General features: G+C 36.9%; 1 protein-coding gene across 6 annotated transcripts in view; it reads left to right on the forward strand.

Moving 5' to 3' along the window:
* The first annotated feature begins 5,397 nt into the window (after positions 1-5,397).
* GRM5 (glutamate metabotropic receptor 5) overlaps positions 5,398-18,795 on the forward strand; it is a 574,635-nt gene continuing 561,237 nt past the window's right edge. For 2 of the 6 annotated variants that reach the window (XM_017977702.4, XM_078339980.1), the window contains exon 1: positions 5,398-5,569. The gene's annotated coding sequence lies outside the window, so the exon portion shown is untranslated. Of the gene's footprint in view, positions 5,570-7,534; positions 7,736-8,220; positions 8,928-18,795 lie in introns of those variants that run through there. The other 4 variants (XM_035265279.2, XM_035265281.2, XM_078339979.1 and 1 more) reach the window with 2 other exon arrangements.

The raw sequence follows: 18,795 nt of genomic DNA on the forward strand, positions 1-18,795 counted from the left end.
TCTTCCCATTTTACAGATAAAATGCTAAGAAAGAGAACTGAATGATTTACCACTTCAACTATCACATGGGCTCTTGGTCTATACATCAATATTTCTGATTGATCCGTGTGTCTAGCCCAGCTTAACATTCTTGCTAAATCTTATAGCGGTATAAAAAGCAAATATTTAGTAATGTAAAGAAGCTCTCACATCATCAATTTTCAAAATTCTGGCTTGTGTTGCTTACTACATAATTTAAAATAATTACTGGCTTTAGCTCAATGAACTGCTTCTAGGAAATGTAACACTGAAAAACAAAATAAATGTCCCAAATTACTGGAGTTATAGTGTGTTAAACATAATGTTAGATTTCAGGTGGCTCAGATTCCTCAAGACTAAATATATTGTAAATAGTTGCAACAACTATATTTAAACCATTAAGGGCATAATTATATATATAGTGAAACATTCTCATATATATAGTGAAACATTCCCAGGAATTCTATTAAGCAATGATTCTGAGGTTCTGTTAAGAAGGACAAAAACTTCTGTATACCCTACTTTGTCATTTACATGCAGTTCAGAATGCTGCTGCCATTTTATTTCATCTATTTTTTATTGTAAGGAAAGATTTTACTGTCTTTGTCAAAAGTATTGAAGAAGAATTACCATAAGATCTAGTCTTATAATTTAAATACATTTCCAAATAGATAAGCTCTACTAGACTGAAAGGTAGTTTTCAAATTTCCAAGTATCCTGAAAAGTAGACTTTATGTCCCAGGCTGTGTCTAGTGTCTTGACCATGCTAATATGGGATATAAATAACTGGGAATTAAAATAAACTAATCATCATTCCCATCTTCATCATCATCATCCCCAACTACCCTGTACCTACCACATTTCAAACACTGTGCAATTGCTTCACATCTGTTATTATTTAACAGCAACCTCTATATAGGTACTATTATTCACATTTTAGAGAAACAAAACAAGAAATTTCCTATCAACATAAAAACAAAATTTAGAAAGGGATTTTCTTTTATTATGTATGACCCTCCCTAGTAATCCAACACTATTATTCAAATTCTTGCCTACACATCTCATTGTACTGGAACAAGAGAGTTACATTGTGAGGAAATGTGAAGAAAAAAGGACCACGATTTGCTGAGACCTTATAGCATTTTTGATTTCCAAAGTGACTTTATGTATAACAAAGAGAACTGGGTATTTTTTATAATACCTTTTAGATTTTCCCATTTCCAGAGAAGGAAAGGAGGTTGCAAGGTTCAGTAGCTTGTCTAAGACCTGGACTTAAGAAAGAGCCCGATTCAGTTTCCAAATGCAATGTTAGGACTGAAATCCAGTGGACACTCTGCTACACCCTTAGGTGAGTGCTCCGTGTCTTCACTTGGGATATAAGGGAAGTCCTTTGCCTCTTGTGATGAGACAGTTACACACACACACACACACACACATACACACACACATTTTTTTGTGCACGGCGAAGGTGAATATCTCTGTGTTTGCTGTACACGTGTCAAGAGTCTGGGTGGACAGAGGACTTCATTTTGGAAAGCACTTATTAAGGGAGTTGTAGTTCCAAAGCACTGAGGGGCTAAATATTTTTATTACTGTATTTTTTGCCAAGTATCATGACAAAATTAAATATTCACAGGACTATATTTCTAGGTCTGTTCTGCCTGAAGAATAGAGATGAATAAATATAGGTTCATAAATTACAACTTATTTGAATTAAATTTACATGTTGTCTAAATCTTAAATTGAAGCTTTATATGAGTGCATAATATAAAAAAGGTTCCTGTTTTTGCCATAAAATCCTTTTTGAAGATGAATTTTTAGTGACCATGTATATAAAGATGTGTATAATAATACTGGCATTTAGTAACAGCAGCAGGAACAAAATTCTATGAACAGACTAAATTTCTTATATCAGATAATTATATAACTAAATATTTTCTGGTAAACCACAGATATTACTTTAGTCAACATGATGGGAGTATTTGTCATTTCCTTTTTTCTGCCCGGTTTTCATTTTCTTTCTTAATGACATATATGATTGCCTCATTAACATCTAGAAAGTAGGTAGGTTAAATTCAGTAAATATATTAGATAAAATTACCTTCATTTGGGAGTTGAACAAGTTGAGATATGGTTAAGATTTTTCAAGCTCTACCTCATCTACCCTGATGTCTTTTCAGTTTCTAAAGCACAGCAAATGTTGTCCTGCCTTAGAACTTCCACGTATTGTTCCCTCTGCCTGTAAACCCCCATAGTTTTCTTCCCACTCTGATCAGCCACCCTTTGTCGGTCACATCTCTTAACTCACATAAACAGAAACATAAACTCACATCACATTTTTTGCATAATACACTTTTTTAGGTCTTGATTTAATATTTCTGTCTTAGAATTATTTTTACTTTCTAATCAAAACAAGATAGCATGCCCCCTCCTCATGTCCTGCTATTCTTTATAACTGTACCTTGTTATTCACTGTATTTCCCAAAAATTGTGAAACATTAGTTAATTTATTTATGTGTTCCTTACTTTAAGCCTCACAAGGACAGGAGACAAATTGTATTTCATCCATCATTGCATCCCAAACACCTAGCCATTCCTGGTACATGATAGTTTCATAAATATTTAATAAATGGCATGGATGAATAAATTTAAACATGTAAGCACTCAAACACATATGTAATAACTTAAAGTTTTATAAGGCCAAGCAAGTATATATATATATATATGAATATTTTGTATATTATTCTATTGTACTTTGTACAGTAACTGGCAAAAAAATAATAGCAATAATAGATGCTTAATGAGTGTTCATTAAATTAATAAAAACATTCTTTTAGAAATTACTTTTTAAGCCACTTATAACCTTTAATGAGTTCAGATAACGACATACTTGCAAAACATTTAGAATTTCTATAACCCCCTTGAAGTCTCGAATGTGAGCTAGCTAAGTCTGAGAATCACAAATGCAAAAACACAACGTAAGAGGTGGATAGATATGCCCATATTAGGAAAAGGTGCTGTCACTCAGTAGTCTTTCAGACCTCCTGCAAGCATTAACATGATTTACCGTCAATGTTGCCAACTTGGACAATGAAGGGCAACATATAACAGGTTTTGTTCTGTTTTCATAAATATTTATTTAAATATTCTAAATATTTTTTGAGAGGACTTAGGCTTTTACTCCAAGTGAAATCAGAAGTTACTGGAGGGATTCAATTTAAGGTAACTTCTTTAAAGGATCACTCTGGATCCCGTGCTGAATATAGCCTGTACTAGTTTGGAATCTATTTCTGTAAGGCAGGTAAAAGATGATAGTCGATTGATTCAACATGGTATCTGTGAAAGTGGTTAGAAGTGGTAAGACTCTAGGATATATTTTAAAGCTAGAGCTAACAGGATGTCATGACAAATTCTCACGTATAAGACAGGAATGAATGAAGATTTCAAGTTTTAAGCTTGATCAATTCTGAGAATGAATGAGCTTCCATTCTTTTTTTTCTACTGTTCTATATAAGAATTAAAGTATTTTGTTCATTAATAGCTTATCCTAAGGCAAAAGTTATATATATCTGTGAGGCATTTTAATCAGGACTTACTTTTGGGACTTAAAACATTGCTCCTATATTCCTTTTAATTTTGCCTAATTCAGCACTTTACAATTATGAGACAAAGCTATATTTTAAAATGTCACTGAACAATTTTAAGATTATATTATCATGTTTTCCTTCTCATCTGAAAATATTGCTATTGTTAATGATAGAGAATGTCCTTCAGCTTTTCATCTTTAGAGCATAAGAAGCGGATATATCTTGGTAAGCAGATATTACATTTATGGAGTGCTTTGTCATTTTTTGACATACTTTGACATGTCTTATCTCATCCCACTCTCTTCATAACACTGGGAGAGAGGAAAGAAGGAAATATGTGTAGGAAATTGAAGAATTGGGGTGATTGAGTGACCAACATGAGAACTCCTTCTTTCCCATTCACTAATGTATTTTGATGCAGCTCCAACTGATGAAGAAAAATAGAAACCTGGAGTGCCCTATGCTCATGCAAAGCTAAGTGTCTCATACAAGGACTCAAATTTGACCTTATCGTTATTGTTAATTCCTCAGACAGTTGGATCAATAAATCACTTTATTCATTAGACTTAATCGCATCACCAGAATCATCTAGTTATGTTACCCTCCGTTCTCCTATGAACTCCATTTTTTCGTATTTTCTCACCTATGCTATCTTTCTATTTTCTCCTCTATGACATCTTTCTTTCTTTTACATTAAGGAAGATCACTCACAGCTTTCCTGGCCCCTCTCTAAAGTTCTAAAACTTGTTTTGTGACTTGCAATCAAAGAACTACAAAACATAACAACTATCCCATCAGTAGACATGAAAATGCAAGAAGGTGCCGTTGTAAAACTCAGCAAGGTGTGGTAGATACATCTCTTTCTTTTTCTTGTTAAATCCTGAAGCTATTGAACAGTGTCTTAACTTATTGACAAGGGTCTGGTGGAAAATCTAAGGAGCATTATTAATGAATGCATCAGCACCAGTCCCCTCGACTAGTGCACTCATCTTTTAATCTTTCACCCAGCTGCTGCAAGCACCTGGTTCCTAAAATTCAGCTAGGGAAATACAATATTACCGCAATGTCTTTCTTTTCTTTAAATTAAGCCATGCAAGTAATTTATACCAATCTCCTTTTCAGAGCCAGAAATGAAGTCTTTTTTTTTTTTTTTTTTTTTTGTATTTAAAGATAACCTTAGTATATCTGACAATTCTGGGCAGTTATGGAGGTGGTGAAGGAAGGGAATCAAAGTCATTTGAGAAAGTAAAAGACATTCAACTGCCAGCAAAGAAGAAATTTTAATGGATGTAGAAAGAATCGTTTGTAAGAAGTGCAGACAAATGCAAAATGGTATTATTCATAAGTAGCATCATTAGAGGCCCTTCTTTCTAACCACTCACACTTCTGAATCATCTCGGGGTTCCCTGACTTCTACCTCTCTCTATCCTCCAGCAGTGACGCCCCTTCTCCCAATCATTGTCAGGGGTTTAAGTGGTTTAAGTGCCATAGTCAAAAAGAACCTTATTATCTACCTGCCCCACGAGCTTCTGAATGACACACCACCCACGCCTCCCCCGCACAGCTTTCCTCCTTCCATGGCTCCCGGAGGGAATGTGAGGAGCAGGACAGGGAGCCCAGGGCTACCCTTGCCTGAACCCCGAAACGACGAGGCTTCAAGACTCTTATTCACCCACTGAGTCTTTGCCCTAACCATTCTGCCAACCCCCGCCGCGCGCTGCAGGAGTAGAAGCCAGCCCAGCGCTGCGCTCCCAGCTGCGTCTGCCCGAGCGCGGCACGTGCTCCCGGCGCTGGCGCGAGAGAGCGAGCGCCACCGCCGCGGGCCCCGCAGCCGTTCTGCCTGCTGTCACCGCTGCCTCCATCGCTGACACTAGCGCTCCAGCTGCAGCCAAGGCCGCTACGGGAGCGCAGGAAGCCCTCGAGGAGCGGCTGGCTGGGGGCGCAAGGCTCAGGGCGCGCACCTGGTAAGCACAGCGCCTTTTTCTTTCTCTTGGCTGTAGTTACCACGGATATAGGATACCGCTGGAGCCCCTCCCCCAGCGCAGGGATGGAGAGCAATCAGGCGAGGGGCGGGAGCTGGGGCTAAGAGACCCAGGAGGGCAGGTGGTGGGCAGGTGGAGGACTGGTGGAGCCAGGGACGCTACGAGGTCCTGCAAGTTTAGAAAAGTCACCCTGCAAGGACGTGTGCTGTGTGAATCAGACATAAATTTAAGTCAGGAGCCTGGGCTACCGCGGCATCGCTCCAATGGGAGGTTTATGAAGATCATTTTGCTTTTATTTGCATAAGTGAGGGATTTAAGTGGGCTCGTTTCCATAGAAAACGAACTAAAAAAAAATCAGAGGAGGAAAAAATAAAGATCTGAGCCAAAGGATACGTTTGGTTCTGTGTGTGTGTGTGTGTGTGTGTGTGTCTGTCATACCGATACAAGTGCATGGAAGGCATGCATTTAGCAAGGGAGAGAGGCTTCTCTACCTTTGAGCCCCATTAGGTGTTTGGGGAGCTAATAAGATCACTTGCTGGTGCTTCACCCCAACAAGAGGCAGCAAAGAAAGGACCTGATTGGGTGTGAATGTCAGTGTTCCATTTCTAAAAGGACTACAGTACTAGGAGGGAGAGGTTTTTCTAGAACTGTGGGTCATGTAAAGATGGTACACCTGCAACTCTGGACCTATGAACTGAAGTTCATGTACTCCCAGTGGAGCTAGGAAGACATGTTTGCTCTTGGTTCCTTTATGGAACTTTGGCAGAGGATGATCTCTGTCCCCCCCCCCCAACACACACACAGAGAGAGAGAGAGAAAGAGAGAGAGAGAGAGAGAGAGAGAGAGAGAGAGAGACAGAGAGAGAGAGAGAGAGAGAGAGGAGAAAAGGGAGCTGAAAATAACTGAATAGGCTGACTAGGGTAGTGGAAAGAACAAGAACAGGTGGATCAGGTTTGGCATCACTGTGTTCATTCAGTTCTATGCTAGGTAGTCCTGGGCTGGTCTGTAGAGAAACGTGACCTTGAACAAGCCCCTTAACCTTCATGTACTCAGTTTCTTTACTGAAAAATGTAGAAGTTCTTCTGCATTTGGTGACATGAAGTTCCCATACAGTAGTGTCTATGTATTTGTTTGAGGATCTGCATACTAAGAAGTAAGAACACTCATAAAATATGGATAAAGAGAGCTTTAGGGGATTCTTCCTCAGAGTATTAAGGGCAGTTGACAAGATCCTGGCTGTGCTGTTGGGATAATGCATGCTGAGAGGTCTGTGGAAATGAGTGAGGAAAATCAGACATCAAGCCTGCATCTCAGTGAACTGGAGTTCTGAGAGCTGTTTAGAAAGGTTCGGATCCAGAGAGCCTAACGTCATTAAGTCATATGTTATTATTAAGGTAAACATTGGTGAAAATTTGATGACAAAGAAAATACATGCCAATTCAGTTTAAAGATTAGGCAGTCAGCGTGGCAAGAAGAAGGTTTTAGAGTAAAATATGAATGCAGTGTAATTTGGGCAGAGGGGTTAGGAAGAAGAAAATAATGGATATTTCTCCTGAGACAAGGATGTCTATACTCCTAGGAGACAACTGGGACCTACCATGTCCTTGACACTGCTTCCACCTGTCTGAGGAAGGCATAGGTACCCTTTCTCACTCAGTACAGAATTATTCTTAGAATTTAGGAATCTGTATCACAGGTGCTGAGATATGATGGTAAACATGTGAAAACTAAGTCCTAGGAGTGCCTCCAGCTCCCTTGCCATGTGAGCATCTGTTTGCAGAGCTGGTCTACCCATCCAGATTCACCCAGGAGTCTGTGTTCCTAAAGGAACTCACTGTGCCACTTGGTGGCACCAAAAAGTTGCGCAAAGAACTCTGTTCTCTATAAATACAAACTACCACCCCTCCCTCCTCCGCTCTCTCCCCTTCCCCCCTTCCCCCCTTTCTCAGTAGCGGGGAGATTGCTGCACACGCCGCCCTCAGCTCGGCTGTTCTGCGCACGCTGAGTGGAGGGGATGAGCTTGAGATCATCTTAGGGGGGAAGCCGGGGACTGGAGAGGCCGGCTCTGCCCCGCTGATCCCTGTGGCCCAACTTTTCGGGGGGCTAGCTAGACCGAGTCTCACTGCTCGCTGCGCAGTCAACAGGGGGGTAAGCTTGCTAAGTGTCTGTGTGCCCAAGTGTCCCCTGGCCAGAGAAGGATTGAGGATCTATTAGCTTGCTGAGTAGCTCATAGTTTGGTTTGGGGGAGGGGGACGCGGGTGGAGCGGGGGTGGCCAAAGCCGACAAGATGCAAGTCTGCTCCATTTGCAAACAGCCTTCATTAAACCTGTTGGGGGAAAAGGCGCGAGCAATGGGGTGAAGCAGGGAAGAACTGCAAGGGTTGAAAAGGGGATTCTGCATGCCTTCGGATCTAAGTTCCCGCTCTCTAAGACCAGGTGCGCGTGGTTTCGAATGCAGAGTGTGCTCCCGCAAACCACCCGAGGGCTCGGAATTGTGAGAAGCAAAGGTGGAGAGGGAAAGAGGACGGAGAATTGCTTTTCAATAGACCGGTTAGCGGCCGCGAGTGGCGCCTGCTGCAGGAAGAGGGGGGACAGCGGGTGGTGCTGAAAGCACATCTCTTTCACTCAGGCTCTGTTGCCTCTCTTTGAACACCAGCCGGAGCCCTCCCGCTCTTTCCTCTCCCATGGATTTATCTTTCCCCTCGGACACAAAGCCGGCTAGTTACCCCAAGGCGGCAGCGTGAGCGGCATGCCAAGGAGGGAGCCCAGGCTGCAGCGACTTAGGGAAGAAAACCCAGGGCAGGCCCATGAGTGTGAAGGCTGGCCGGTGACCGGAGCCTAACCAGCATTAGGACCTCTCCAGGGAAGCGACGGGTCCGCCTGGAGGGCTCTTTCACCTGTGCTCGAATTTACAGCTGCTCTCATTTCCCTTCAGAGCAGTTACTGTGTGGAAGGGAAATTTAGGAGAGGATGGCAAGCTCCTGTGCTGATTTATACCTAATCTTGACACTGCCTTAGCTGGACTGTAACATTGAGTAGCCAGGCAGATAGGTTCTCCAGGACTTTACTTTTCAATAAGAAATTGATGCAGACCAGTGAAAAGGCCACTCCTCCTTTCCACCTTCTTCTCCATTCCCTACATGGTATTTTATTGTTCTGAGTTTCTCAAGACAAAGGTAGAGCTAGTTTGTGTCTCTAATGCTGGCCACTGGCCGTTTGAAGCAGCCAAAGGTGCATTGACCGGGACTACGTGCAGCCCTTCCTCCAGTGGGGCTTAAGCCGGGGTTTTCTGTGGAAGCCCTAGTTGCATGACATTCTACTGTCAGCTATGGAGTGTTCAGGTATGCTACTTCTTGCTAGGTGTGCTTCTTGCTGTTTTTTTTTATGGAGAACAGGGAGTTTTCTCCTTCAATTTCTCAATTACCTCAATGTAATCACACATTTAAGAATCAGTTGTGTCTATTTCTGTCCTTTATGCATGTTTATTTTCATCTAAAACGGCAATTGGTTTGGGACTTGAAAATACTGCTTTCTGAACTCATTGGGTGAGTAGTGTGCGTCCCATCGAATCTCCAGCCTTCTCCTGCTGAAACCTTGTCAGCACTCTGGACAGATCTTTCAAGGGTTCTTAGGAGAAAAATGTGCATAACACTTCCTAAATAACAGCTTCTTTTAAGAATTTACACTCCACATGATAAAATATACAATCCAGATATTTTAATTGCACCCCCTAGAGGTTTGTGCTATCACGCAGCAATGTTTTGGCTGTGGGCTGCATGCTCACAAAAAGCCCAAACTCTTCAGTGTTCACTTATGAAAGGATATGTTGAGATTATTTGGGAGAGGGGGGTGGTATTTGAATAATTCAAGTTTTTCACTTTACTTTCATAGATAGACACAGACCTTGACTATCACTTTATAGTATACATGATGGACATGATGGCAAATACCCAGGGGAAAATTGAAAAATTCACTCACAACTGGCACAAACTATCCAGACTTTAGGAATACTTTATTAATTATATGCCATTTTTAGTTTTGGCTCTGATTATTGACATTGTTTTGTTTCATGATAAAATATCTTTTTTCATTAAAGATGCTTACTTTTGTGACGAAAGCATTTTAATAATTCTATTTTTCTTATTTCTTTCTAAAACCCATTTAATATTTTATAGGAGTCTTACTGTATTGTATTTTGCAGAATGATCATTTTAGTTAGGGAAACAAAATTAAGTGCCAGCAAAAGGTAAGTGATACTATAGGTAGAAATTGTGAGATGAAATTAATCATAAAAATATTTTACTTATTTGTATACCAATTTTATCCAAGGTTTTCTGTCTCATGGGATAAAGACCGACATATCCAAATATTCTATCTTATACATTCTTACTGTTACATACATTACATATGTGCATATGAGGCATTTTTATGTATATCTCAATTTAGACAGGTAGATCATGTATAATCTAACTTTATAAAATATTAGATACTACCTTTTGACATATGTTGATGTACATATGATATGTGATAAAGCTTCTATGGCTTGTTTAAAGGTTGGATTTACTAAAGATGTATTATGACAAAGCAGGAGGGTTCTGTAGTTTAGAAATGTGTGCTATTTTTCATATGCAGAGAAACATTACTTCTAGTCTTGAAGCATCATTTACTTGTCATTTTAGTCATTGAATGAAACTTAGGAGAACGTAAGAAGACAGGAGCATCAAAATAAATATTTTTAGTTTATGATATATTTATGTAACCCCAGAAAAGAAAGTTTAATTTTGATTTTTGAATTTTCAGTTATTTGTAAATCAGATAATATCTTGGTATTCCTTTATCTTATTTGTTTAAAATGTGTTTCTGAAAAACATCAAGGCATACATAGGTTTTCTTCCATTTCCTTCAAATTAATAGAAAGGAGATGAAAATCTATATTTTACCAGCCCTAACTATATTTGAACTATATATGACTTTTGTCAGAAGGGCCATGAGCTGAAAATCTTGGTTCACACTCATCCCTGCTCTCATAACTAGTATTTATTAAGAACATCAGGTATCATGCTAAGCAGTATGCATGTTATTTTATTTAATTATCATATCAACAATACAAGGCATTATTTGTTTTTCCTTTTCTGTTGTAAAAAGTAAGTTTTTTTCTTTTACTGTCAAAGAACAGTGTATAGTTATGCAATGTTCACTGTGGGTCATACACTTCATTTTAATTTGTGCAATTCATTATACTCACCCCATGACATGTACTGCTGTGACCCATCCCCCATTTTGAAAATAAGAAAACATATTTTGTATATGTATATATATATATATATATATATATGTATTTTACTACATATGTAAAAGAGAACTAATGGAAGTATATACCTATTTATGTTATATATGTATATGTACATATGCAAAGATTTAATTTGTTTGGCACTAAAACTTGCCCTGTTTTCTTTGTACTGAGCTGCTTCATGGTGTGACTAAACACTAAACATCACGGGATTATTTGATTGTGGTTTCCATTGAGTTGTAGTATAATTGCAAGTACAGGCCATGGCTCCGAATTGCATGAGTTTGAATCTCAGCTTTGTGGCTTACTACTTGTGTAAACTTAGGCAAGTTACTCGAATTTATGTAGCTCAATTTCCTTATTTTCAAAATCAGGGATGGGTTATAGCAGTACATGGCATTGAGTATGATTAATTAATTGCATAAATAAAAATAAAATCAATAGGTACAGAAAACCACCATGGTACATATAGATGTATGTAACAAACCTGCACATTTCACACATGTATTCCATTTTTTTTAAGAGAAAAAAATACAATTTTTAAAGTAAAAGTATCTGATTCATAAAGAACAGTGTATAAACTATCAGTCCTATCAGGCCTTTGGATGTTGAGTTTTCTGCATTTCCTATGTTATTACATTTAATGTTAAACAGCCTATGGATTGCCTTTTATTTTTATTTTATGAATTTAATAATAAAACATGAGACTAAAATAGATTAAATAACTTGTCCAATGTCCCACAGTACAAACAAAGATGACAAAGCAGGTATTTAAATCTAGGGTCATCTCTTTTGATACTGACATAGAACTTAGACACATATCTCAATGTTTTTTGAATTCTACTAATTTTGAGTCAGCAGTAACTTCTTCCTTTACAAGGGAGTGTGCAAAATTTATTTTTCTCATATATTCAAGAATATTTAAAAATAAATGTGAATGCTTGAAGATAATCAGAAATCAATATATAATTGCTGCCTCAGATATCTTCTTCTACAGTCAGACTGAAGAAGAAATGTAAAGGAAAGACTTAGATGCAAAAAAATATGTTTTATGTATATGTAATTCTGTTGATCTTGCAAATATATCAGATCTAAGAACAATTCCATAATGTTTAGTTGTTCACAATAATTCTTGTTCAAGCCATTGGCTTTAAAATTTTGAGTATAAGTGTTCTGAGGAAAATGAAAACTTAAAATCACAGTGATACTAGTGAGCAATTTAATAATGTAATCTTCTTACATTTATTACATTTTATGGAATAATCATCAAAAATATATTTTTAAAAGTCAATTTGTCTTAATACATAGTAATGTGGAACTTTTCAAAGATATAGAACTAAATAATACACTATTATATCATTTGTTTAAAAACAAAATTTTGAAAAATCAATGTATAAATTACTGTAGAAAGTTATTGTTATTGTTGTAGTCTTGTTAAAATGATAATAAACTTTGCATATCATATCAAAAGCAGCCTTTGAATTTGAAAAGTATATTGTAGGATACTCTCCTCAAATTCATTTATTGTAATTTGTGATACATAGAACTATGCATTTTTAATGTAAGTCAACATCAACCTTGACTCTTTCAGTTTAAATTTGTCTTTCTCACATTGAAATCTCTACCTTTAAAACAAGGTAATACAGACAAATAACAGTGTGAACATTGATTAAGGCAAGCCTGTTTCAACCGTTTCTTTTTAGGATTATTTGGACATTTCAGGTAGAGGCACTTTGTAAGGCTGATTTATCCAGGTTCTTAGTTATGTTCTTCTTTCATTATTATGTTGTCCTTGCCAGGATAACTTTCATGTAAATTAGTGTTTTTCAGCTGGAAGTGACTTTGACTTACTGGAGACATTTGCTAACATCTGAGGACATATTTGTTTATCAGAGCTGAGAGGGGATGGCATTGTCCTTTAGTGAACAGAAACCAGGGATGTTGCTAAACAACCAACAGTACGCAGGACAACATCCACCCACAACAAAAGACTATCCAGTCCAAAATGTCAATAGTGTTCAGATTGAGCAACCCTTATCTAAATGATGCTGGGAAACAGATTTTCTATATTTACTTGATGTGTTTATCTGTATGTTTTCTGATGAATTTATGGGCATTACATAAGAATTTAATGGAAAGCAGAATCTCCAAAATGCTTTGCAATCAATACATAAGGTTTAAATAACCCTTTGATTTGCGTTTTGGGGGAGACCATATAATTTGTTTATAAGTATAGTCTTTGTAACCAAAGATAGTTGGAATCGTGTCCTGATTCTGCCATTTATTATAGGTTTTGTCCTTTGGATAAGATTCTTGACCTCTAAATTTTGATTTCTAGAGGTAGTAACATAAGTAGTAATTATACTTATCTTACAGGGTTATTGTGAGGCTTACATTAAATAATTGTTATACATTATTTAACAGAAAGAAGGCACTTGATAAATATTAGCTTTTAATAAGTAAGTGGAGATCAACTTATAGAAATGAAAAACCACAGTCTCCAGCATTTGATGTTAGGTAATATAATATATACAATAATGCTTTACAGTCTTCAGAGGCATACTGTAAATAAGAAATCAGCTGAAGGCTACAGGATAGATAAAAGTCTAAAATACCTGCTTGATAATTAAACTGAGACTAGTTAATAGTGGATTGTATCATTTTTATTGTTTTGCTGCAGAAGGCTGTTGCAGGTCTTCATAGACTACTAAACCACTTGTTTAAATGATTTACAATGATTTAGTGAGCTTTATTCTACTGCCAGAACTTTTTAATTAATGCAGAAAATTGCAGATTTCATTTTTGTACAATAGTGTTTTATGGCCCTTTTTCATTGAGGGGGTTTCAGTTAAAATATGGCCTATTGTTTGTGAGGGTAAATGGTGGGGATGCTGCATTTTCTTGCTCACAAGGTCACAAATGTGTGATTGCAATAGCAATGACAATGGAGCTTTCCTCAGACTACAGGGTTCTCTGTATCATCGCACCTCAGAGTGTCTCTAATCTATGATATGCACTTGTTTTTAGAAAAATATACCAAATACATTGATGGCATGTTCAATATTGACACCCCTGACTGTTGATGATGAGGCCACTGATCAGGCAGAAGAAGTCATTTTAGTGTTGATATCCTGAGCTGTGTGCTTTGCTTGTGTGGAGATTAAGTTATATAAGAGACATCTGTGCCAGAAAGATGGTCAGTATTTTAGAAGATTGTTGAAAATAAAAGACAATTTGAGCTGTGAATCTGCTTATAGTGTAGGTTGCAATTTATGGCAAAGTTTATCCATCAATATCTCTTTTTCATATTCATTTAGGATATAATATGAGACTATGTGTTTACCTGATAAAAATACTTTTATACATATTAAAGTATGTCTATTGTTTTCTATAATGTGGTAGTAATTAATTTACTATGCTAAGGACCCAGAAATATAACATTGAATAAAGCATACTTCTGAAAATAGATACTTGAACTAATATACTATATAATGAAACTGCTAATACATTTAACCACTTTTTAGTGAATTAAAAGTCACCATATTATTAGATTGTTGATCTATAACATTTTTAAAAGCCTTTTTATCATTGCATGCATTAATGCCTCCCCATTATCTATAGCATAAACCTCCCCCTTTATTTCTACTGATCTATTTATTATCCCCACCATTTTAAAAGCTATAACCTGAAGAAAGGAATGTATTTTCTTTGAGACTTTGGTTTTTAATATATGAAAGGGTGAGTTATTAGACATTTCTAGAAGTATAGCTTTTTGGTTGATGTGAGATCGAGAATGAACAAAAGGCTCTTTACACTAAAAATAAAGTATTGTGGTATTTTTCCTAGTCTTTTCTTCTGTTAGACACTTGTTAAAATAATGAATGAATCTTGTGGTGAGAGTGCACAGGAGAAATCTTACCACAAGGAGAAATGGCCTTAAGCAGGAACTTATCTAGAAGCAAGAGAGAGTAGGTCCTCACAGAAGGAATATTGGATAGTTCTCAGAATTTATGATGTTATTGAGACAGATCTTGGAGTGAAGTTGATATCATCTTTTAAACTCTGCATTCGTCAATGGTAAACTATGAAAAAATTTATGCCAGAAATATCATCTTAAGATAATTGTGCCACAAAGATACTTTCAAAAGCAAGCAAAATGCAACATTGTTTATGATATTAACACAAATCTATAAATAACATTAATATCTGACAAGGAATTATTTAATATTGGTACACACATCTAATTGAATACTATGCAACTGATAAAAATAAATAAATGCTCTAAATGAGACTGTTGGCGCTGCTATTCACTTGCTTGGGAATGTTGGCCAAGCCTCTGTATCTCTCTGAGCTTCAGTTCCGTCCTCTGTGAAATGTGCATAAATTGCTTATTTTACAGTTTGTATTTATTTAATACAATTACATGTGATTTCATGTGAGACATTTAGCAAAGTGAACAACACATGGTATATGCTTGGTGTATTTTAATTATTGTTATAATTGTTCCCATCATCCAAATGAACTGATATGAAAGATATTTATATTATACAGATAAAATAAAAATACATTATGAGATTTTATATTAAAATTTTATTTAAATAAAAATACATAAAAGATTATAAGCTTAGAAAATTCTATGTAAGAGCTGATACCAAGTTGTAAACTGTGATTACAATTGTGTTTTGAGTGTCATTTTGTTGAACTGAAGATCCAGGTCTGCTTTGAATCATTTACTTTTCATGGGTTTCAGTTAAATGGAATCATCTCCAGGGCCCTCTCTCATTTTATGATACTATTTTTCCTAAACGGGCTACAATATTAGCTTCATAATGAATACAGTAAGAAACTATAAATAAAATTTGTCATGTGAGTTTGGTGGATAGAGCAAACACTGCCAGGTGAGGGAAATGGGAATAATTTAGGAAGGGACTATTTTAAAACATTAGCTCATTTGATATTCACTAAATCTCTTAGAGGTAGGTACCACTGTCACTCCAATTGCCAATAAAGGCATGAGGCTCAGAAAAGCTTAATGCACACCACCAATAAATGGGAGTGCCAGGATGCAAACTCAGGTCTATTGGACTCCAAGCCCAGGCTCTTAACAACTCTAACATGAAGGCCATTGCAACAACTGCTTATTAGGGATCAGAACCAGCATGCACAAAGCTGTTGGAATGAAACCGTGTATACTTGGATAAGAGCCTAACATAACTTGACTAGCAGGCTCCCAAGGAGGAATGTATGGAGGGAGATAAGGTCAAAAGGGAGAAAGCTGCAGAAATTTAGAAAGCAGATCCCTCAGTTCCAAAGTTAATAATAAATAATAATGAGTAGGAAATATATTGCATTACTTTATTTATAAATTTAGAAAATACAGATGAAGACAAATATAAAAGTACTATATTTTTCTACCCAGAGAACACTCTATTAATGCCAATGTATGTTTCCAGTCTTCATGTATGCTTATATGCCCGCTCATATTTCTTGAGGAAAAGCATACTTTCCCTTTTTTTCTGCATAATATAACATGAATACTTCACATTTTACTGCCTCTCTCCCCTCACTTCACAAAAGGAAGTTTCTGTTCAAAACACTTGTTCAGTCTCCTTTGCTGCTTTTTCCTTATTGTGGAACCTTGGAATTCCCTGGGGCACAATTTCTGGCACTAGTTCCTTTTCTCTTTCTACTTCCTAGGTGATTTAATCCAGTTTCATGGTTTACAAAACGGACTTCTATATACTCACACCTTCAACATTTTATCTATTCAGACCTCTGTTCAGAATTCAGCCCTTGTAAACCTGCTTGTTCAAGGATCTCTTCTTGCGTTTCTAGTGTCTGCAATTTGATACGTGAAAACTGAACTTAAGTTGTTTCTATTCACATCTTCGCCACAGCGTTATCCACCACAGCCAATGCGACTCCATCCTTTTTTTGTGCTCAGGCTGACAATCTTGGCATCCTCATTGATTTTCCTCTTTCTCCCACATCCCCAGTCAGTTCTGCTAGCCAGTCTGTTCACTCTACCTTCAAAAAATATTCATTATCCCAGTAGTTCTCACCACTTGTACTTACCATATCTCCAATCCAACCGCTGTCATCTCTCTCACCTAAATTAGTGCAAATTTCCTAATTCCTCCTCGTTTTCTGCTTTTGAGCCCTTATTCTTGTTAAAATGTTATGTAGAATGTGTTCCTCCTCTGTTGGAATCCTCCCAGAAAAACATTCTCATGCAATGTTAAAGCCAAAGTCTTTTAAAGTCCAAACAGCCTCAACAATGCAACTTTATCTCTTGTTCTCTGTGCCTTCCTTTCTCTGCATTTTAACTTTTCCACAGACACAGGGACCTGTCTGCTATTCCTCAGCACATTAAGCATAAATCTGTCTTGGGGCTTTGTATTTGCTTTATCCTTTACCTGGAATGTTGTTTTTCTAGAGATCTGCATGATTCATTTCTTTAATTCTTTTAGCTACTTACTCAAATGTTATTTTTTTTTTTCAGTTTATGCTTCTTTGGCCACATTACTCAAAATTTCCCACATCTCCACATTTTTTTTTTTTTTGCTTTTAAACACTATCACGTAGCGCACAATGTTTTACATATTTATTTTCTTTATTGTCTGGCAAACCCCCTTAGAGTACAGGCTCCATAATGATGTGAATTTATATCTGTTTTGTCCATAACTGGATCATTGGGGCATAATAGAGTGTTGGCACAGAATAGTTACTCAGTAAACATTTGTAGGAAACACATGAATGATGCTAATAGATTTGATGTATCCCTTTCAGGTCTATTTGGAATTTTTACTGTATGAATTTCTTGTATTTTGAATGCACATAAGATGACTTTCTATTTAGTCTTATAATAAGCTGATTTATAGCACAGTTCTGTCGCATTTCTATGTCATAATTTTTAAAAGTATTTTCCAAGTATCTAAATTCATAGCTAATATCTGCCTCATCAAGTTCTAAAGCAGTAATGCTTCATAATCTGATGGGCCATAATTTGTGGGTGGATATCAGGGCAATGTAAATACTCTTGTACTATATAACCTACACACTTGTCCCTTCTGTGTTTGTATGTGCTGAATCATCTTTTCCCTGGGATGCTCTTTACCATGTAGTTTGAAAAGTGACTCCTGTAAGATCCTCTATCTCTGGGATGTTCAAATTGCATCTGGGTGGCCCTTTCATTTACATGGACATTAGTAATGTCTTTTCTTTAATTTGGTAGAAAGAGGCTGTGAGGCAGCAAGGAATAGTTAAAAAAATGTGTTATAAAGTCAACAGGCATAGACAAAAGTGATTGATTGGCTAGTTTTTGCCATTTGTAAAATAAAGGTAATATAATTCAAACATTCCAAATTCAAAAACTCAGAGTCTGAAATGCTCCAAAATTACAGCATTTTTGAATACCCACGAGACACTCAAAATAAATTCTTATCGGAACATTTCAAATTTCAGATTTTAGGATTTGGAATGCTCAAGCAATAAATAAGTATAATGTGACTATTCCAAAATCGGAAAGATTCTGAAATCTGAATTCTGGTCCCAACCATTTTATGTAGGGGTTGCTCACCTGTACCTACATTTTAGGGCTGCTATAAGGATTATTAATACACATATGCCACTGACACAGACTCACTGAAAGACATAGCCATTGTGTCGGAACTCTTCAAGGTATAGAGTGCACATGGAATATAATATCTTCCATGTGAATCAGATGCATTTTTCTCTGAAATATATAAGCCTTGTATATGTCTTTGAAAATAAAGTGCCTAAAACATTCTCTTTGGCTTCTATGACATCACATACTCTTATTTGATCTTACTTTTTGGGTTGCATCCTTTTCATAGTTGGCTTTTCCCAAAACTGGCTCCTCAGGAGAGTTTACTTTGTAGCTCTACCTTTGCAATATG

The sequence above is a fragment of the Callithrix jacchus genome, chromosome 10 (assembly GCF_049354715.1).
Source record: "Callithrix jacchus isolate 240 chromosome 10, calJac240_pri, whole genome shotgun sequence".
Lineage (NCBI taxonomy): Eukaryota > Metazoa > Chordata > Mammalia > Primates > Cebidae > Callithrix > Callithrix jacchus.